This window comes from Antechinus flavipes, chromosome 4 (assembly GCF_016432865.1).
Source record: "Antechinus flavipes isolate AdamAnt ecotype Samford, QLD, Australia chromosome 4, AdamAnt_v2, whole genome shotgun sequence".
Taxonomy (NCBI): domain Eukaryota; kingdom Metazoa; phylum Chordata; class Mammalia; order Dasyuromorphia; family Dasyuridae; genus Antechinus; species Antechinus flavipes.
Window position 1 is genome coordinate 250027848 of NC_067401.1, and position 20607 is coordinate 250048454.

Here is a 20607-nt window from a genome sequence, read left to right on the forward strand (position 1 = left end):
CAATTAACTCCAATGCTATATAAACTATTTGAAAAAATAGGGAATGAAAAAATACCAAATTCATTTTATGACACAGAAATGGTACTGATACCTAAACCAGGTAGGTTGAAAACAGAGAAAGAAAATTATAGACCAGTCTCCCTAATGAATATTGATGCAAAAATCTTAAATAAAATATTAGCAAAGAGGTTACAGAAAATCATTCCCAGGATAATACACCATGATCAAGTAGGATTTATACCAGGAATGCAGGGCTGGTTCAATATTAGGAAAACTATCAATATAATTGAACATGTTAATAACCATATTAACAAAAACTATATGATCATCTCAATAGATGCAGAAAAAGCATTTGATAAAATCCAACATCCATTCCTATTAAAAACACTTGAGAGTATAGGAATAAATGGACTTTTCCTTAAAATAATCAGTAGCATCTATTTAAAACCACCAGTAAGCATCATATGTAATGGAGATAAACTACAACCATTCTCAATAAGATCAGGAGTAAAACAAGGTTGCCTACTATCACCATTATCATTTAATATTGTATTAGAAATGCTAATTTTGGCAATAAGAGTTGAGAAAGAGATTAAAGGAATTAGAATAGGTAATAAGAAAACCAAATTATCACTCTTTGCTGATGATATGATGGTATACTTAGAGAACCCCAGAGATCCTACTAAAAAGCTATTAGAAATAATACACACCTTTAGCAAAGTTGGAGGATACGAAATAAACCTACATAAGTCATCAGCATTCTTATATATCCCTAAAAAAATGCAACCAAGTTACAAAAAGAAATTCCATTTAAAGTAACTACTGATAGTATAAAATATTTAGGACTCTATCTGCCAAGGGAAAATCAGGAACTATATGAGCAAAACTACAAAACACTTTCCACATAAGGTGAGCAAATATAATAAAGATGACAATACTACCTAAACTAATCTATTAGAGCTATACTAATCAGACTCCCAAAAAACTATTTTAATGACCGAGAAAAAAATAACACTAAACTTCATATGGAAAAACAAAAGGTCAAGAATTTCAAGGAAATTAATGAAAAAAAAATCAAATGAAGGTAGCCTAGCTGTACCAAATCTAAAATTGTATCATAAAGCAGTGGTTACCAAAACCATTTAGTATTGGCTAAGAAATAGACTAGTTGATCAGTGGAATAGATTAGGTTCAAAGTACAAAATAGTCAATAATTTTAATAGAGTTTGACCAACCCAAAGACCCCATCTTTTGGGATAAGAACTCACTGTTTGACAAAAATTGCTGGGAAAATTGGAAACTAGTATGGCAGAAACGAGGCATCGACCCACATTTAACACCGTCCAGCAAGATAAGGTCAAAATGAGTTCATTTCCTAGGCATAAAGAATGAGATTATAAATAAATTAGAAGAACATAGGATAGTTTACCTCTCTTATCTGTGCAAGAGGAAGGAATTTATGACCAAAGAAGAGTTAGAGATCATTATTGATCACAAAATAGAAAATTTTGATTATATCAAATTGAAAAATTTTTGTACAAACAAAACTAATGCAGACAAAATTAGAAGGAAAGCAATAAACTGGGAAAACATTTTTACAGTCAAAGGTTCTGATAAAGGCCTCATTCCTAAAATATCTAGAGAATTGACTCTAATTTATAAGAAATCAAGCCATTCTCCAATTGATAAATTGTCAAAGGATATGAACAGACAATTCTCAGACGAAGAAATTGAAACTATTTCTAGCCATATGAAAAGATGCTCCAAGTCATTATTAATCAGAGAAATGCAAATTAAGACAACTCTGAGATACCACTACACACTTGGCAGATTGGCTAGAATTACAGGGAAAGATAATGCGGAATGTTGGAGGGGATGTGGGAAAACAGGGACACTGATACATTGTTGGTGGAATTGTGAACACATCCAGCCATTCTGAAGAGCAATTTGGAACTATGCTTAAAAAGTTATCAAACTATGCCTATCTTTTGATCCAGCAGTGTTTCTACTGGGCTTATACTCCAAAGAGATACTAAAGAAGGGAAAGGGACCTGTATATGCCAAAATGTTTGTGGCAGCCCTGTTTATAGTGGCTAGAAGCTGGAAAATGAATAGATGTCCATCAATTGGAGAATAGCTTAATAAATTGTGGTATATGAATATTATGGAATATTAATATTCTGTAAGAAATGACCAGCAGATTGATTTCAGAAAGGTCTGGAGCAACTTACATGAACTGATGCTGAGTGAATGAACAGGATCAGGAGATCATTATATACTTCAATAATAATACTATATGATGATCAATTCTGATGGACATGGTCCTCTTCAACAAAGAGATGAACCAAATCAGTTCCAATAGAGCAGTAAGGAACTGAACCAGCTATACCCAGCAAAATAACTCTAAGAGATGACTATGAACCACTACATAGATTTCCCAATTCCTCTATTTTTGTCTGCCTGCATTTTTGATTTTCTTCACAGGCTAATTGTATTCTATTTCAAAGTCTGATTCTTTTTGTACAGCAAAATAACTGTTTGGACATGTATACATATATTGTATTTAACTTATACTTTAATACTTTAACATATTTAGCATGTATTGGTCAACCTGCCATCTGGGGGAAGGAATGGGGTGAAGGAGGGGGAAAGCTGGAACAAAGGATTTTGTAATTGTCAATGCTGAAAAATTACCCATGCATATATCTTGTAAATAGGAAGGTATAATACAAAAAAATAAAATAAAAAAGAAATAAGGCTGATAGAAAAGCTACAATGAAATAAAAACCTTCATTCTTCTTATCAAAGGAGTTGGAATACCAAGCATTGAGTAAATGATATTGAAATGTTTCAAAAATTTTATTAAAATAAGTTTAAAAAATTAACACAGTCTTTATTTTTTACTAGGCCAACTTTTAGAGAAAAATCTGTTTTCTTTTTTTGCAAAAAGAACCTTAAGGCATCTGGATATATTTTGCCTGTGACCACAGCTCTGAAGAAGAGTTTTTGGCAAACTTGTTTCCCACATCCTGATAGACAGGTGCTTTAAATTGAGTATGGTATTACAAGAATCTTGTCTTTTCCTAGCTGCATCTGTAGAACAAGAAAAGAAGTACACTTAGTGTGTCCCTTATTTTATTCCTGCTATTTTACTCAGAGTAGAAATAGCAGTGGAAAGAATTGTTCTTTGAATGAAATTCTTTGCATCTGCCCTCTTTCTCTTTTATCTCTGATTTCATTAAAGAGTCTCATTTTGTTAAATCATGCCCCAAATAAATAAATACTTCTTTAATGATTAAGTGGAATAATGCCAGCTCCTCTATGTAAATAGTTCTATAAAATTCAAATTAAACTACTGAAGTAACTCCTTCACCAGTGACTTAGAGGTTTGTTTTGTTTTGTTTTGTTTTGTTTTCTTCTTCTTCTTCTCTCTCTTTTTTAAAGATTTTTATTTTCAAAATACATGTAGAGATAGTTCCCCACATTCACTCCTGCAAAACCTTGTGTTCCAATTTTTTTCCCCTCTTTCCTCTTCTTTTCCCCTACTTCTCCCATAGATAGCAAATAATCCAATATATGTTTAAACGTGCAATTCATCTCTCTCTCTCTATATATATATTTCCACAATTATCATGTTCTACAAGAAAAATCAGATCAAAAAAGAAAAAAATTGAGAAAGAAAGCAAAAAACAAGCAAACAACGAAAAAGTGAAAATACTATGTTGTGATTCACAATCAATCCTCATAGTCTTCTGTCTGAGTGCAGATGACTCTCTTCATCACAAGACCATTAGAACTGGTGTCAATCACTTTACAGAATTGATCATCACATAAACTTCTTGTTGCTGTGTACAATGTTCTCTTGGTTCTACTCTTTTCACTTAGCATCAGTTCATGTAAGGCTTTTCAAGCTTTTCTGAAAGCATTCTGCTGCTTGTTTCTTTCTTTTTTCTATGCTTCACAATGGAATATTATTGTTTTGTAAAAATGATGAACAAGCTGATCTCCAAAAGTCCTGAAAAGATCTACATGAACTGATACTGAGCAAAACAAGCAGAACACGAAATATATGTAATAACAGAAGATTGTGTGATAATTAATTATGAAAGACTTTGTTCTTCTCAGTGGTTCAGTGATCCAAGGCAATCCCAATAAACTTTGAATAGAAAATGTCATGTGCATCAAGAGAGAAAACTTTGGAAACTGAATGTAAATTAACACATGTTCTATTCACTGTTTTTTCTTTTTCTTCTTTTTTTAAAATTATTTCTCTCATGGTTTTTCCTTTTTGTTCTGATTTTTCTCTTCAAACATGATTCATAAAGAAATGTGTATTTTAAAATTGAATGTACATGAATAACAAGAAAAACAATAAAAATAATATGTTTCAGGGTGTATTCAAATAATATCAGTTCTTTCTCTGGAGGCAGATAACATTTTTCATCATGAGTCCTTTGGGATTTTTTTTTAGATGCTGAGAATAGCTAATTCATTCACACTTCTTCATACAATATTGCTATTGCTATATACACAATGTTTTCTTCATTCTGATCACTTTACTTTGCATCAGTTCATATAAGTCCTTCCAGGTTTTCTAAACTTGTTATTTTTTTATTAAAAAACTTTTTCATTAAAGCTTTTTATTTACAAAACATATGCATGGGTAATTTTTCCAACATTGACCCTTGCAAAACCTTTTGTTCCAAATTTTCCCCTCCTTTCTACTACTCCTTCCCCTAGCTGGCAAGTAGTCCAATACATGTTAAATGTGTTAAAATACATGTTAAATATGTGTACATGTTTATAGTTATCTTGCTGCACAAGAAAAATCAGATCAAGAAGGAAGAAAAAGAAAAACTGAGAAAGAAAACAAAATGCAAGCAAATAACAACAGAGAGAGTGAGAATGCTATGTTGTGTTCCACACTCACTCTGGGTGTAAATGGTTCTCTTCCTCACTGAACAAATGGAACTAGTTTGAATCATCTCATTGTTGAAGAGAGCCATATCCATCAGAATTGATTGTCATATAGTCTTATTGCTGTGTATACTGATCTCCTGGTTCTGCTCATTTCACTCCTGCTGATAGTTTCTTATAGAATAATAATGTTCTATATCATTCATATACCATAACTTATTCAGCTATTCTTCAGCTGAGGGGCATGCACTCAATTTCCAGTTCCTTGCCACCACAAAAAGGACTGTTACAAATATTTTTTGCACATGTGAGTCCCTTTCCCTCCATTACATATTAAAACATTTTTTAACATTTTAACAAAAGATTTGAATTTCAAATTCTGTTCTTTCTTCCCTCCCTGTCTTTTCTCCTCCCTGAGATGGCAAGCAAATAAGGTTACCCATGTACAATCATGTAAGATTTTCTCATTAGTCATCATGTACAAGAAAATTAGAATAAATTAAAAAAGAGTGAAAAAAGCACTTAAGTCTGTATTCAAACAGTATCAGTTCTTTCTTTGTAGGTGGATAGTATGATTTATCATTGGTTCTTTGAAATTTCTTGGATCATTGTATTGCTGAAAATAACTAAGATATTTACAATTCTTCATTGTACAACATTATTGTTACTGTATATAATTTTCTGCTGGTTGTGTTCACTTTACTTTGTATCAGTTCATGTAACTGTTTCTAGGTTTTTCTAAAGTCATTCTGCTTGTCATATCTTATAGTGCAATAAGAGTTCATCACAATCATACCACAACTTGTTTCATCATTCCCCAGTTGATGGACATCTCTTCAATTTTCAATTCTTAGCCACCAAAAAAAAAAAAACTGCAATAAATATTTTTGTACAAATAAGTCATCCTCCCCCACATTTTTGGGATATCTTTGGAATATAAATCTAGCAGTGGTATTGCTGAATTAAGGGATATGCAGTTTTATAGCCCTTTGAACATATTTCCAAATTGCTTTCCAGAATGGTTGGATCATTTCACAGCTCCATCAGTGATTTATTAGTGTCCCAATTTTCCCATATCCCCTCCAAGATTTCTTAGTTTCCTTTTCTGTAGTATTAGTCAATAGAATAGTGTAAGATAGTACCTCAGAGTTATAATGTGAATTTCTCTAATCAGTACCTGAGTTAGAAGATTTTTTCCAATATGTCTTTAGATATCTTTTATTTCTTTTTCTGAAAACTGCCTGTTCCTATCCTTTGTTTAGTAATTGGAGAATAATTTGTGTCCTCATAAATTTAGATCAGTTCTCTATATATTTGAGAAATGAGGCCTTTGTCAGAGATACTTGAATTGTTTTCTAGCTTTCTTCTTTCCTACTTGTAAAAAAGAAATCTGGAAAAAGGAGAATTTTGACTGATTTAAGAAAAGTAAATGAACAGATGGAAACTATGGGAACTCTTCAGCCTGGACCTTCATCTCCTACTCAGTTGCCTAGAGAATAGCTTCTTTGGGTTATAGACATTAAGGATGTTTTTATTCTGTCCCTCTGGATAAGGAGGATATGAAGAGATTTGCCTTTTCAGTACCCAGTGTTAATTTAGCTGAGCCTTATAAAAGATATGAATGGACAGTTTTGCCACAGGGAATGAAAAATAGCCCTACTATGTGTCAAATGTATGTTGCTGATGCTCTTACTCCAATAAGGAAAGCATTTCCAAACGTTATGTTGTTATATTACATGGGTGATATCTTGAGATATATATCTGAGGAGCAAATGTTAGAAACATGTCTACAAAAGACCATAGAAATCCTAAAGAACTAGGTGGTAGAGCTAGTTGCCTGGGTTGCCATAGGTAACCCTAGAGAACTTTTTAATTTAGCCCTTATATAACTTATTGTAATTACGCCATTACAGCACACTGATTATGTGTGAACTAGAGAATCATTAAATCACCATAATAAGTACAAAATATATATGTGAACTAGAGAACCATTACCTCATTAATTCTACTGAGTTAACATTTTGTTTCAAGTATACTTCTCTATAGTTCAGGCCCTCTACACCTTCTAATCTTGGTTGCATTAGTTTTGTTTATACAAAACTTTATTAATTTAATTTAATCAAAATTGTCCATCTTTACATCTAGTAATGTTAGCTCTTGTTTGTTCCTAAAGTATTATCCAAAAATTTGACAGATAAATTATTCTTATTTTCCATATTTGCTTGGAGTATCATCTTTTATGCTTAAATTATGTATCCATTTTGACCCTTATCTTGGAATTTGGGGTAAGATGTTGGTCTATGCCCTGTTTCTGCCATACTGTTTTCTAGTTTTCCCAACAGTTTTTTTTTTAAATCAAATAGTGACTTCTTATTCCAAAAGAAGAGCTTTTGGAGTTTATTAAGCATTACATTACTCTGGTTGTTCACTACTATGTTTTGTGTAATTAATTTATTCTGTTGATCCAAAATTCTATTTCTTGGCCAGTACCAGGTAATTTTGATAATTATTACTTTATAGTGAAACAGTTTTAGATCTGGTATAGATAGACTACCTTCCTTCACACTTGTTTTCATCAATTCTCCTTATATTTTTGATCTTTTGCTTTTTCAGAAGAATTTTATTGTTATTTTTCTAGCTTTATAAAATAAAGTTTATTGGTATGGCATTTAATAAATAAATTAATTTGGGTAGAATTGTCATTTTTATTATACTAGTTTGGCCTGCTCATGAGCAATTAATATTTTCCCAGTTGTTTGAGACTGACTATTTGTGTGAAGGGTGAATAAAGTACATCATAGACTTTGAATAACCAAAATAGATGCACCAATGTTTCTTCTCCTTTGCTATGGTCTGAATAGTTGAAGTTGCTAGAGGACAGTCTCCAGATGAATAAATTATTATATTGCATTCACATAGTGGGTAGCAAAATTAGACAAATGATTATTGATAAAACTGACTGACCAAAAGTGTAAATCACTAAGTACTTATTGGTAAAATGATCCTTACAGATTTAGTGAAATTAAGGATGGCTGAGAAACATCCCTTCCTTCTGAGGTCAGTGTTGTAGAAAGGCAACAATCTTCTTCTTCTCTTGATGATAGGAGAGATACTATTGGGCTGAATGGATCAATAAAATGATTTAATTAGGCTTTTTTATCCTTTTTTGTGTTCTTGCCAAACTAGGTTTTACATTATTATCTTTCACATATGAAGCCAATGACAATTATATTAATTTCTCCCTTTAGGCAAACACATTTTCCTAAGTTTGTTTTACCTAAGTTTATTTCCCACAAGAGTGAGAAAAATAATAAAAGTAAGTAGTTATAAAGCAAAAGTAGCATGTTTTAAATGTCATAAGAGTTTTAGAAAGTAAAATATCTAAAGCTTATTATGATGTAAAAAATAATGTAAAAATTGAACTTTCCCAGCAGATAATCTAATGGTATAAAAAGTATATGATATTTTCTTTATGGTTTTTAACCAATATTGTTTTTTTTTTAATTTAAATTTTATTTTATTTAATAATAACTTTGTATTGACAGAATCCATGCCAGGGTAATTTTTTACAACATTATCCCTCGCACTCGCTTATGTTTCGTTTTTTCCCCTCCCTCCCTCCACCCCCCCCCCCCAAGATGGCAAGCAGTCCTATATATGTTAACTATGTTGCAGTATATCCTAGATACAATACATATTTGCAGAACTGAACAGTTCTCCTGTTGCACAGGGAGAATTGGATTCAGAAGGTAAGAATAACTCAGGAAGAAAATCAAAAATGCAAATAGTTCACATTCGTTTCCCAGTGTTCCTTCTTTGGGTGTAGCTGTTTCTGTCTATCATTTATCCATTGAAACTCAGTTAGGTCTCTTTGTCATAGAAATCCACTTCCATCAGAATACATCCTCATACAATATTGTTGTCGAAGTGTATAATGATCTCCTGGTTCTGCTCATCTCACTTAGCATCAGTCCATGTAGGTCTCTCCAAGCCTCTCTGTATTCATCCTGCTGGTCATTCCTTACAGAGCAATAATATTCCATAACATTCATATACCACAATTTACCCAGCCATTCTCCAATTGATGGGCATCCATTCATTTTCCAGTTTCCATCAGAATACATCCTCATACAATATTGTTGTCGAAGTGTATAATGATCTCCTGGTTCTGCTCATCTCACTTAGCATCAGTCCATGTAGGTCTCCCCAAGCCTCTCTGTATTCATCCTGCTGGTCATTCCTTACAGAGCAATAATATTCCATAACATTCATATACCACAATTTACCCAGCCATTCTCCAATTGATGGGCATCCATTCATTTTCCAGTTTCTAGCCACTACAAACAGGGCTGCTACAAACATTTTGGCACATACAGGTCCCTTTCCCTTTTTTAGTATCTCTTTGGGGTATAAGCCCAATAGAAACACTGCTGGATCAAAGGGTATGCACAGTTTGATAACTTTTTGGGCATAATTCCAGATTGCTCTCCAGAATGGTTGGATTCGTTCACAACTCCACCAACAATGCATCAGTGTCCCCGTTTTCCCGCATCCCCTCCAACATTCATCATTATTTTTTCCTGTCATCTTAGCCAATCTGACAGGTGTGTAGTGATATCTCAGAGTTGTCTTAATTTGCATTTCTCTGATCAATAGTGATTTGGAACACTCTTTCATGTGAGTGGTAATAGTTTCAATTTCATCATCTGAAAATTGTCTGTTCATATCCTTTGACCATTTATCAATTGGAGAATGGCTTGATTTTTTATAAATTTGAGTCAGTTCTCTATATATTTTGGAAATGAGGCCTTTATCAGAACCTTTAATTGTAAAGATGTTTTCCCAGTTTGTTACTTCCCTACTAATCTTGTTTGCATTCGTTCTGTTTGTACAAAGGCTTTTTAATTTGATATAATCAAAATTTTCTATTTTGTGATCAGTAATGGTCTCTAGTTCATCTTTGGTCACAAATTTCTTTCTCCTCCACAAGTCTGAGAGATAAACTATCCTATGTTCCTCTAATTTATTTATAATCTCGTTCTTTATGCCTAGGTCATGGACCCATTTTAATCTTATCTTGGTATATGGTGTTAAGTGTGGGTCCTTGCCTAATTTCTGCCATACTAATTTCCAGTTATCCCAGCAGTTTTTAATCAAATAATGAAATCTTATCCCAAAAGTTATAATCTTTGGGTTTGTCAAACACTAGATTGCTATAGTTGACTATTCTGTCTTGAACCAATATTGTTTTGAAGATTGTGTTAAGAGATCATAAAATTACATCAGCCATGTTTATCCTTTCATGTCCAGGCAATGAGAATTGAATGAATTCCTATAGCACTCAGAACAGTCAATATTTAAATTATGATAACTGTATCCAGTTAGTAGATTCTTTTATTTTCCACTTGAAATTTTCTCTTTTGTAGCATTTTATTAATAATTCTAATATTTAGACTTATTTCAGTGTTAACCTTCTGTTTAGAAGGGAAAGAGCTCATTTATTTTTTTGTGTCTTCCCGTCATGTTGCTCTTCAGAAAGGGCCTCAATTCATTTAGATGAAGAAGGATGGAATATTTGTTAAACTATGTAGGTTAATTGAATCTGGCAATTCTATAATTTCTTCCTTACTAGATGACACATATTTTGAATGATGTAGATATAGTATGTTAACCTGTTGGAAAGAATCAGGTTGAGATATCTCTGTTTTTAACAGTTGTTGAAATTTTTCTAAAGTCTAAATTTCATTTTTTATAGTAACTTTTATAAAATCTCACTTTGGATTTTGCTGCAGAGGTTTTTATTGTCATATTTTGTAGAAGGCTGAAACTATTGAGTTGATGCACTGAGGTCAGGATGGCTGAGTACTTGACGCTAACTACCAATTGGACAGTACTCTATGGGCATATGCTTGGGAAATGGCCCTTCCTACTATTCTGTGCTGGCTCAATGATTGGTGTATACAGAGGATTGTAGGAGGGACTAGGGGGTGAAGTAAGATTAGCCAGAAGCAGTTTGGCATGGATGAGGAAAAAGGTGGTTGCGGAGATCCTACTTCCATCTCCTTCACTTCTACTCCTAAAGATCAAGAATAAAGACTAAGGACTTTTGCGTATCCTGCCTCCGGCTGATTCTAAGGTATCCTGGGTGCTAGCATGGTTATCACAGTATTTCAATTCAGCTCCAAAAGTGTTTATGAAATGAATGCTTACATTAAGTTTTAGGCTTAAGTTAAATATTTTATGTACAGGTTTTTGTTTTTTTTCCCCCCTTAGGCAATTGGGGTTAAGTGACTTGTCCAGGGTCAGACAGATAACAAGATTTTTTTTTTTTTCCCCAGAAAGCGATTTTTGTTTCCTTCTTTTCACGTTTGATTCACCATGTGTTAACATTGTTTCAGGTCTAAATTTGACTGTTTCATTTGCCTCTCTCTTTAGTCATAAGGAAGTATTAAAGAAACTATTTGTAAGATAAATTCTAATTTGTAGATCTATATAGTATCTATGTTGTAGATTTTCCCTAATGCTTTGATATTACTTTATAATTGAGTTTAATTGTTGTCATATCTGTCCTTTTATGTGTGGGAAATTGATCTTCACATAGGTTTTTAATGTTGATACTGCCCAGCACATCTCAGGAAGTTATTTATATGCCCTTTTCTTTGGTCACAACTAGTAGCTTGGTATCCATTATTGTATATATGTGGTATGGATTATTTTCCATAGTATAATTTTCCCAAAGTATTTTCCAAAGTATAATAGCAGAGTACCATCATATTTGTGTATAGTAAAGCTGATTTCCACTTTTGCATCCCATTTCACAATTTCACTCTTTCTCCTTTTTAGAAAATCAATTACTTCCTATTTTGAATTCAACTCCTAGACTTGGTATTTGCAATGCCAATTTTTCTACTCAGAAAAGCTTAAAAGTTAACTTCTGCAAATCTGAAATTTTCCTGCTTAGAAAGTAAGATTACAAATTGCTTATAAATATGAGAAGCATTATTACTTGAAGTCTCAATATACCTAAATTTGGAAAGTCCCAATATCAGAAGGCTATCAGATGACACACACTCTCTCTCTCTCTCTCTCTCTTTCGCTCTCTCTCTCTCTCGCTCTCTTTCTTTCTCTCTCTGCATATATATACATACACATACATATATATGTATATATATATGTATGTGTGTATGTATGTATATATGTATTTTAGTCACTGTAGTTCCAGAAGAGTTTTGAATGGGTAGTGATCTATACCAGTCATATCAATCTCATAGAAATGGGGTGGGTGAGGCTACTAATCTGTACAATAGGATTGGCAACACATTGACTTAGTTTTAAAATGTAATTCTGTCTATGTTTTATTTTATTTTTATTTATTTTGTTAAATATTGTGAAGTCCGGGTCAGTTCCCTGTTGACATCAGGATCAACCAGAATCAGGATCAGCAAAAGTCCTTGGTCTTTAGGAGGAGAAGTAAAGGAGATGGACGAAACTCCATGAGGCTTGCCACCAACCTCCTCTGTCTTCGTCGTTCTCTTCTAAAAGGGACCCTGGCTTGTTTTACTCCACCCCCTAATCCCTCCTACGATTATCTGTATACACCAAAAGATTAAACCAGCACAGAATAGTGAGAAGGGCCATTTTCCAAACATATGCTAATAGAGTATTGTCCAATAGGTAATTAGCCTTAAGTGCTCAGTTGTCTGATTCCAGTGCACCTATTCAGAGTTTCAGCCCTTTACAAAATATTTCCCAATTATATTTAATCTGATTTGGGCTGTACTTTAGGAGTATTGTTGGCCTAAATTGATACTAGCTATTGGCAGTATGTTTGACACCTCTGTTTTACCTCAATGGAAGGTATATGTACTCTAATGACATATTCCTCTGATAAGGTATTGAAATGGACACCAAAGGTAGAAAAGTGAAAAAGAGCTGTTGTGCTGACCTTATTGTTATATGCCTATGAAATCTGGACAGTATACCAGTGCCATGCTAGGAAACTGAATCACTTCCATTTGAATTGTCTTAGAAAGATTCTGAAGATCACCTGGCAGGGATAAGATACCAGACATTGAGGTACTTTGTTGAACTAAACTACCAAGCATTTCAGCTCTACTGCAGGAACACAACTCCATTGGGCTGGCCACATTGTTTTAATGACAAATGTACACTTACCAAAAAGATTATTTTGTGAAGAACTCTGGCAAATGCTCACAAGGTGGTCAAAAATGCAATACAAGGACATTCTTAAGGTATCTTTTAAGAACTTTAGAATAAATTGTAAGACATGGGAGATACTGGCACAGGATCATCCAGCATAGTGTGCCCTCATCAGAGAAGGTGCTGTGCTCAGTTAGCAAAGCAGAATTGAATTAGCCTAGAAGAAATGCAAGATGCGCAAAGTTAGAGAAGCCATTCCAAAAGTTCATAGAGAATATTTGTATACAACTTGTTATAAAGCATTTCGATCTCATATTGGTCTGATCAGCCCGTCAGACACAATGTGACTCCCATTATAACAAAGTGAATGCCATTTGTTCCTCTTCAAGAATGAAGGACAACAACCAACCAATTGAGGTATTGAAGTGAAATCCAGTTCAAAAGAAATCTCCCTAAAAATTCAAATGCAACACTTTTTTATCTAGATAAGTACTTTATACCCTTTATTCAGATCATCTGTGATAAAAGTCTCTTCAACATGAAAGATCTTTCCTAAGTAAATGTTTATTGGATTGACTTTATCCAAATTCCAAAGTTGCTCTGTTTTCGTATAATAGTTTTCAAAGTCTTAAGGTATATTCACTAATGTAATGTTTTTATATACTTATTTAACCTATATGATTTTTCCATTTTCCCTTTTGTCCTCAATCAACGATTTTCTTGTTTCTTCAATTGATCAGAAAAACGAATTTTACACTAGCTTGTCCTTCAAGGAAGTGTAATTTACTAGTTATCAGTTACTCAGTTATCTCCTAGAACATTTCTTACTGATAATTTTCTGTTACAGAAGCAGCTGTTGATAATGCCAATTTATTCATTTAAATTAAACTTTGAAAATTTTAACCATTACTTTTTTGTGAACAATTTGGTAGAAGTTTTCTAGTAATAGTGTTAATTGATTTCTAAATATCAGTTAGAGGTAGAACATTGTGAGCTCTTCAGTAATACCTCAGTTATCCAAAATGGTTGGGAAGTGAAATATTTGATCATCTTTGGTAATTTACTTGATATGCAGTGAAACCTCAAGTTGTCTTTATTTGTATTTCTCTTGTTAATATTTTGTGGTGATGTCTGTACTATTAGAAAGTTTTACTTTGATCAAGCCTCTTTGTAACTTCTACCCACTGTTCCCTAGTCCTGACCTCTGAGATTAAATAAGTTTAACTGTTCTTTCATATAACAATCATGGAATCATAGATTTCCATTCATTGTTGCTAGATGAATAACTCATCTTTCCCCCCTTTCTAGTCATCGATATTTTGAAGGTATTTTTTATACCCTTGTATTCAATTTTTTATTGGTAATATGCTGCAGTTCTCATTACTCCTACAGTGCATCTCATCTCTCCATTACTCTTTATGTGATAGGAAATTTGATTGTGCAGATTGCAGTCGTAAAAAGAATTCTGAAATAATGTAAGGAAGAGCAAGGACTTTAGACATATATTTTTTCTTTATGTGTAAAAAAAAAGTTAAGATATGTTTTAAAATGTGGAAAGGAATAATATATTATTTGGCTGAAAAGATAGGAAGGAGAGAGAGGTTGGTAAAAAAAAAAATTAAAAGTCAAAAAGAAGGGTTTATATTTAATCCCTAGTAGGAAGCATTGGAATTTGTTAAATATAGGAGGGTGATATGACCTATACCTTAGAAAACTCACTTTGGCAATTGAGTAGAAGATGACTTTGAGTGGGGAGAGAATTGAGGCCAGGAGATGAATTAGGATACTGATTTAATAGACCAGGAGAGAGGTGAGGAGAGCCTGAAAGTGGCATATGTGTGAGTAGAAAGATGGGAGGAGTCCTCAGTGATAATTTAAAGATATGAGACAAGATTTGGCAACTTATTGGGTGTATGGGATGACTAAGAATGAAGAATTGAAGGTTTAAAATATTATCCTTTCATTATCAATATGAGCCAGCCATATACAGTGATATTGCTACTGTCTTCCTCTTCCCACTCCCAAGGATTTTTTGTACTTGTATATATATACAACCTGAGTGTGTTTTGACAAGTTGATTTCTAGATATTTTATGCATGTTGTGGTTATTTTGAGCATGATCACCTTTTCTATCCTTCCTTTTGATTTTTATCATTAATAAACAAAAATGCTGATGATTTCTTTTGGTGCTATTTTATATCTTGCTGCTTTAATGAACCTCTTGGTCATTTAACATTTTTAGCCGATTCTTTTGGGTTTTCTGAGTAAGTCATTGCATTATTTGTGTAACTTTGCTTTTCTGTTGCTTTCTCTCCCCTTCCCCTGTAGCTAGCATTTCTAATATTGTGTCAGTAATAGAGAATGTTGTCATTCTTGTTTTACCTGTATACTATTTGGAAAAACCTCCAAGTAAATCTTGATATTAGATATTTGTTTTTTATTATAATTTTCATGATATTGATTCTTAGGTGTTGGAAAGCATAGCATATCCGTCTGTACTGATTTTAAGGAAGAGTAATGGTCTGCCTATATTTCTTTGTAATTTGAAATTCAGTTTTAAAAGATGTTTTTCATTTTATGTACTGTGTTGATAAACTTTAAAAACTAAAAATCACAATATTATTTAGACAGTTCATGATTAGAAGTAAGAATACCATATTTTTCTCATTGTTAATTATATCTTTTTCTGCAAATTTAGCTAGGATAAAACCTAAGTGATAATGTATCCACATTAGTTTTAGTGACTGCCTGTGTGCATATATATAGATTTGGAAAAAATCCAAGAGAATCAGTTAAAATGTTTAGATGACTAAGAGTTTCATTAAAACAGCAGGACAAGAATCAGGAGGAAAGGACAGAAAAAGTAATTGTGCTCAAAATAATAATAAAGTCAAAGTGATCTAATTTTACATGTGTGACTTGCATTTTGGACTATTTCATTCCTCCCTTCCCCACACCTCTCACCAGTTAGTTATATTGACATTAAATTTCAGTTTGTATTCTACTTTACTGTAGTGCTTAATTTAGCTATAGTTTTCTCTTTATCTTTTAGCAGTAGGTATGTAAAATTAGCACAGAGTGATGACACATATTCACAATTTAGTGCTATGAATTTACAAAAGAACAACTCAAATTCTGGATAGGAAAACCTATATTTTTAGAATTATTTATAGGAAAATAACATTTAAATTCAATTAATATTGAATTTATAAAGACTCTTGAACAATAAAAAAACTCTAATTCAAAACTAAATACAAGTTCTAATTTGATGTTTCTTTATAGAGATTTATGTGCTTACTGTTCTCCTTAATCCTCTAGGATGTAATTGGTTCTTTCCTTTAAAAATTAAAAATTGTTTCTTTGCCTTTTTTCTATTTCTTTGATTTTTCAGTCATGAAAAGGATGGAATGTGCCAATTATCTTGAGTCTCTTTATTTCTCCTTTCTGTTGACAAAAAGTTGGGATATTGGGTTTTATTTTGACATTTGGCATGAAATAGCATTAAATATTGTCAGCAGGCACTGTTGACAATAATGAAAAGTTTTCCAATCTTATTTCTCTTCTTTAAAAAATTACAAAAGATGATCAAAATGGCCAAAAGATGGCATGATTACATCTTTTCCTTAAATCTTCATTATATAGTATATTTTCCTCTGCCTTCACAATTTTTTTTTTCAAAGACTAAAGAAATTTACCGGCATGCTCCATCCATTTTCATTGTTCTATGTCTCTTCTAATCTTAGAAGGACATAGGTTAATAAAAAGAAATTTGGAAAAGAGCAGCATAAATTAAGCTAATAATTTTCCACCTTTCTCTACTCTCAATTTGATTATCCTTAATATTGAACTTGATAAATCTATAGGAAATACTTTTATCACTTTATTCAAATTCATAGGTTTCTTATTCCTTGAATTAATTAGCTCCCCTCTTTTTTCTTCCTTGATTCCCCAAACTAGATGAGGCTCTTCGGTATTGGGATGCTATATGGAAGTAGGTAAAGTTTCCTTTTTCATAGTTTTGCTGTATTTCTTTGAAAAAAAAATATACCCTAGTTTTAAAATTAATTATAAAGCTAATATACTTATATAGTTGTTTACTTTAAAAATCTTTCTGGAACTTATTTTGAACCTCAGAACTGAATTCTGGTATTTTAAAGTTTAAGTCCCTAAAATATGCATAATTTTTTCCTCCTTGATTAACTAAACTGACAATGTAAACTATTTTCTTTGGTCTATTATTTTTTTTCTTTCTTATTTCTTTTTGCTTTATTAACACAATCATTTCTGTGTGCTTTTCTTCTGATTTTTCAGTTATAGAAAATTATGGGGAAAAAACTTTTCCCCTCTTATCCTATAACTTATTATATGTTATGTGATAACTTATCATATAACATCAGCTTATTTACAGAATTCCAGTTCTTAACTTCTCCCTATCCTAAGTTTTTTGAGCAAATAATTCAATAATCTCTTCTGTCTTTAGTCTCTACAAAAACAAGTAGTGCTGTTGATATTAGTTCCACTTGTGGAATTTTTAGGCTTAGCTAGAAAAGGAACGTTTTTATCAACCACTAGATAAATAACCCAAGGAAAAAACCTTCTCTTTCTTTTATAACAATTCTAGTCCCTGTGGATTGTTGATCCAAACTTCAAGAATTGAATTGTTTTGTCTTTATTATAAAGCGAATAGCTGGCATACTGTGTTCTCTTTTATGGGTATCATGTTTCAGAAAGTACATTGACATTCTAGAGCATTTTAAAAGGAAAGTAACTGGAATTGACAGAGGACTAGATGTTATTCCATGTGTGGATCACTTGAAGAGATGGAAATTGTTTAATCTGGAGAAGAATATATGGAAGATGAATTGGTTTTATTCATTTTGTCCCCAGAGTGCAGAACTAGGAACAATGGATAGAATTTGCAGGAGGTAGCAGTTATTATCCTACTGAGTTTTGTCAATTGATGATCCAGCTTTCATGTTTATTTTGTCAACTGTTCAGTATCTTTTTTTTTTAAATCCTTTCATCAGCCACTAATTATTATCTCATTCATTTTTTCTCCTCCTTTCTTATCTACCCCATTCTATCAGTTGAGGCATTTTTTTTTTTTTTTTTTTTTTTTTTGAGATCAGCCTTGGTCTCAGCAGAGGAATCACCATGAGAATAGCCAGGGATAAAATCCCTGAGATAAGGAGATAAAATGATTATTGTTTCTACTTTTTATAACAAGAAATAGCAGAAATTTCCCTAACCCTTCTCCTTTTGTATTACAGAAAGTACTGAAGAATGAGAATGAAAGAAAGCATGGAAGTGGGGATAGAGGAAGGGAAGAAAGATCTAATAGATGGTCTATCTATTCACAGTCTATCTCTTTTCCTGGGGCTCAGCTAGATTTCTGAAGGCCTTCAGATTGGCCTTGGTCTCAATGGAGAAACGCAGGCTGGTCAAGTCCTCTTTGTTAAAGTGCAGGAAGCAAGAGAGCCACCAGGAGCCTGATCAAAGATGGAATGTCTCTAATCCAGTCTTTGTTGACTCTTATATACTCTATTATAATTACATCATCATAAATGTCAATCTTGTAGAATAGGTGTCATTCTTTAGAACTATATTAAGTACTAAGTATAGGTGTAAAACTAGATAACCATTATCTTAATTCCACTGAGTTTAACACCTCACTGCACTTGAGAACTCACAGGCTAAATTAGATAACCATTGGAGTTAACCCCTTCTTTCAAGTATATTTCACCAGAGTTCTGTCCTCCACATTTATCAGCTAATTGTTTTGATAATCACTGCTGGAATGAACAATGGTTTAGATCTGGGCAGAGGTCTATGGTTTTCCCCTTATGGTTGTATACTGGTACTTGAGGGAGACAATTATCAAACTTATTCTTCTTCTGATGGGCAGTAGTTTGACTGTGAAGAAAGATATACACTCTCAGAGTTATATCGTGTAAAATTTATCAATAATAACCACAGTGTTGCAAGTTATTTAAGATGCAACTTCTCCAAAAAATTACTCATGTTTCCTCTGGACTTCCAAAGAGTTCTGTCCCATTTAATTGTGGTGCTTTTTGTAGTTGTAGTTTCATCTGGTAATATGATACCATCTATTAGATCTTTCTTCCCTTCCTCTATCCCCACCTCCATGCTTTCTTTCATTCTCATTCTTCAGTACTTTCTGTAATACAAAAAGAGAAGGGTTAGGGAAATTTCTGCTATTTCTTTTTATAAAAAGTAGAAACAATAATCATTTTGTTATAAATATTAAAATGCTTCTCTTATAATTTACAATATCATCTATAGACAAAATATGTGATAAAATTTTATAGTAAAATCATTCAAAGATTTTTCATGAGTTTTGCAGTTTTGAAAATAATGGTCAAACACATTCATGAAAGTAAAAAAATAACTTAAAACAATTACATAAGCTTGATCTCAAAACATTTCATTGTTGGCTGAGATAAGTTATTTTAATTGAATGATTTTGGTTGTGAATAGGGTGCTTTTGCTGAAAATTTCCCAACTAGAACATTAGAGTTCAAGCTTTTTGTCAATGTCTATAAATTAAATAATGAACAAGCATTTTTTAAGTACTTATTATATGCTTGGAACTATGTTAGGTTCTGGAACTTTAAAGACAAAATGAAACTATCTTTGTCGTCAAAGAGACAGAGAATAAAAAGCTTGAGAAATATAGAAAATATAGAAAAAAAATTCAACATTTTCATCTGTTGGTAATATACATATGTACTTACCCAATCAAAATGAAAGTGCCTCTTCTGAAATTAAGACAATTAAAATTTTATTTAAACTAAATTATTATTTATTTAAGTGTGGAAAAAAAAGTAATTAAAAAAAAAGTCACTACTTTGCAGGTTCCCATTTTGACCAAGTGCAAAAATGTATCTTTTTCAGTCTCCTGAAGTCCAGCAAGATGGATAATATGTAAGTCATATGAAGACTGGAAAAGTAGAAAGAGGCTATGTTATGAAGAGTTTTGATTGGATGAGGTGTGTGTGTGTGTGTGTGTGTGTATGTATCTTGAGTGAGTGATATAGTCAGATGAATGATATTGTCAATTAGGCCTACTCTTTAGAAAGATGGATTGGATTGGATTGGGGATAACCGATCCTTCAAGGAAAAGAGACCAGTCAGCAAGATCTTGTAATAGTCTAAGCATAGAGCAATATAATGACCAACATCAGGGTGATTTCATTATAGGAGAAAAAGGGGTATATGAGAGAGTTTATGAAGGTAGAAGTGATATATATTGACAAATGATTTGATATCCTCGGTTGAGGAAGTAAAATAGTGTTTATACTATAAATTACCCTCTTCTTGATATTCTCTTCTTTAGATTTTTGGGATATTCTTTTCTGTTTTTTTTCTCCTATCCTACACCTACCTACTACAGCATGTCTCATATAGACTAGGGATTCATCTTTTACCCAATATTTGAGGTAGACCTCCTAACTTCCTATTAATAGAGAGAACTTCATCCTCTTAGTTCCTCAGATAATCAACTTAGGT

At 32.5% G+C, this 20607-nt stretch overlaps 1 protein-coding gene across 1 annotated transcript in view; it reads left to right on the forward strand.

Moving 5' to 3' along the window:
• The window catches only part of BCKDHB (branched chain keto acid dehydrogenase E1 subunit beta), a 238451-nt gene that overhangs the window by 34558 nt on the left and 183286 nt on the right, over positions 1-20607 (forward strand). The window lies entirely within an intron of this gene.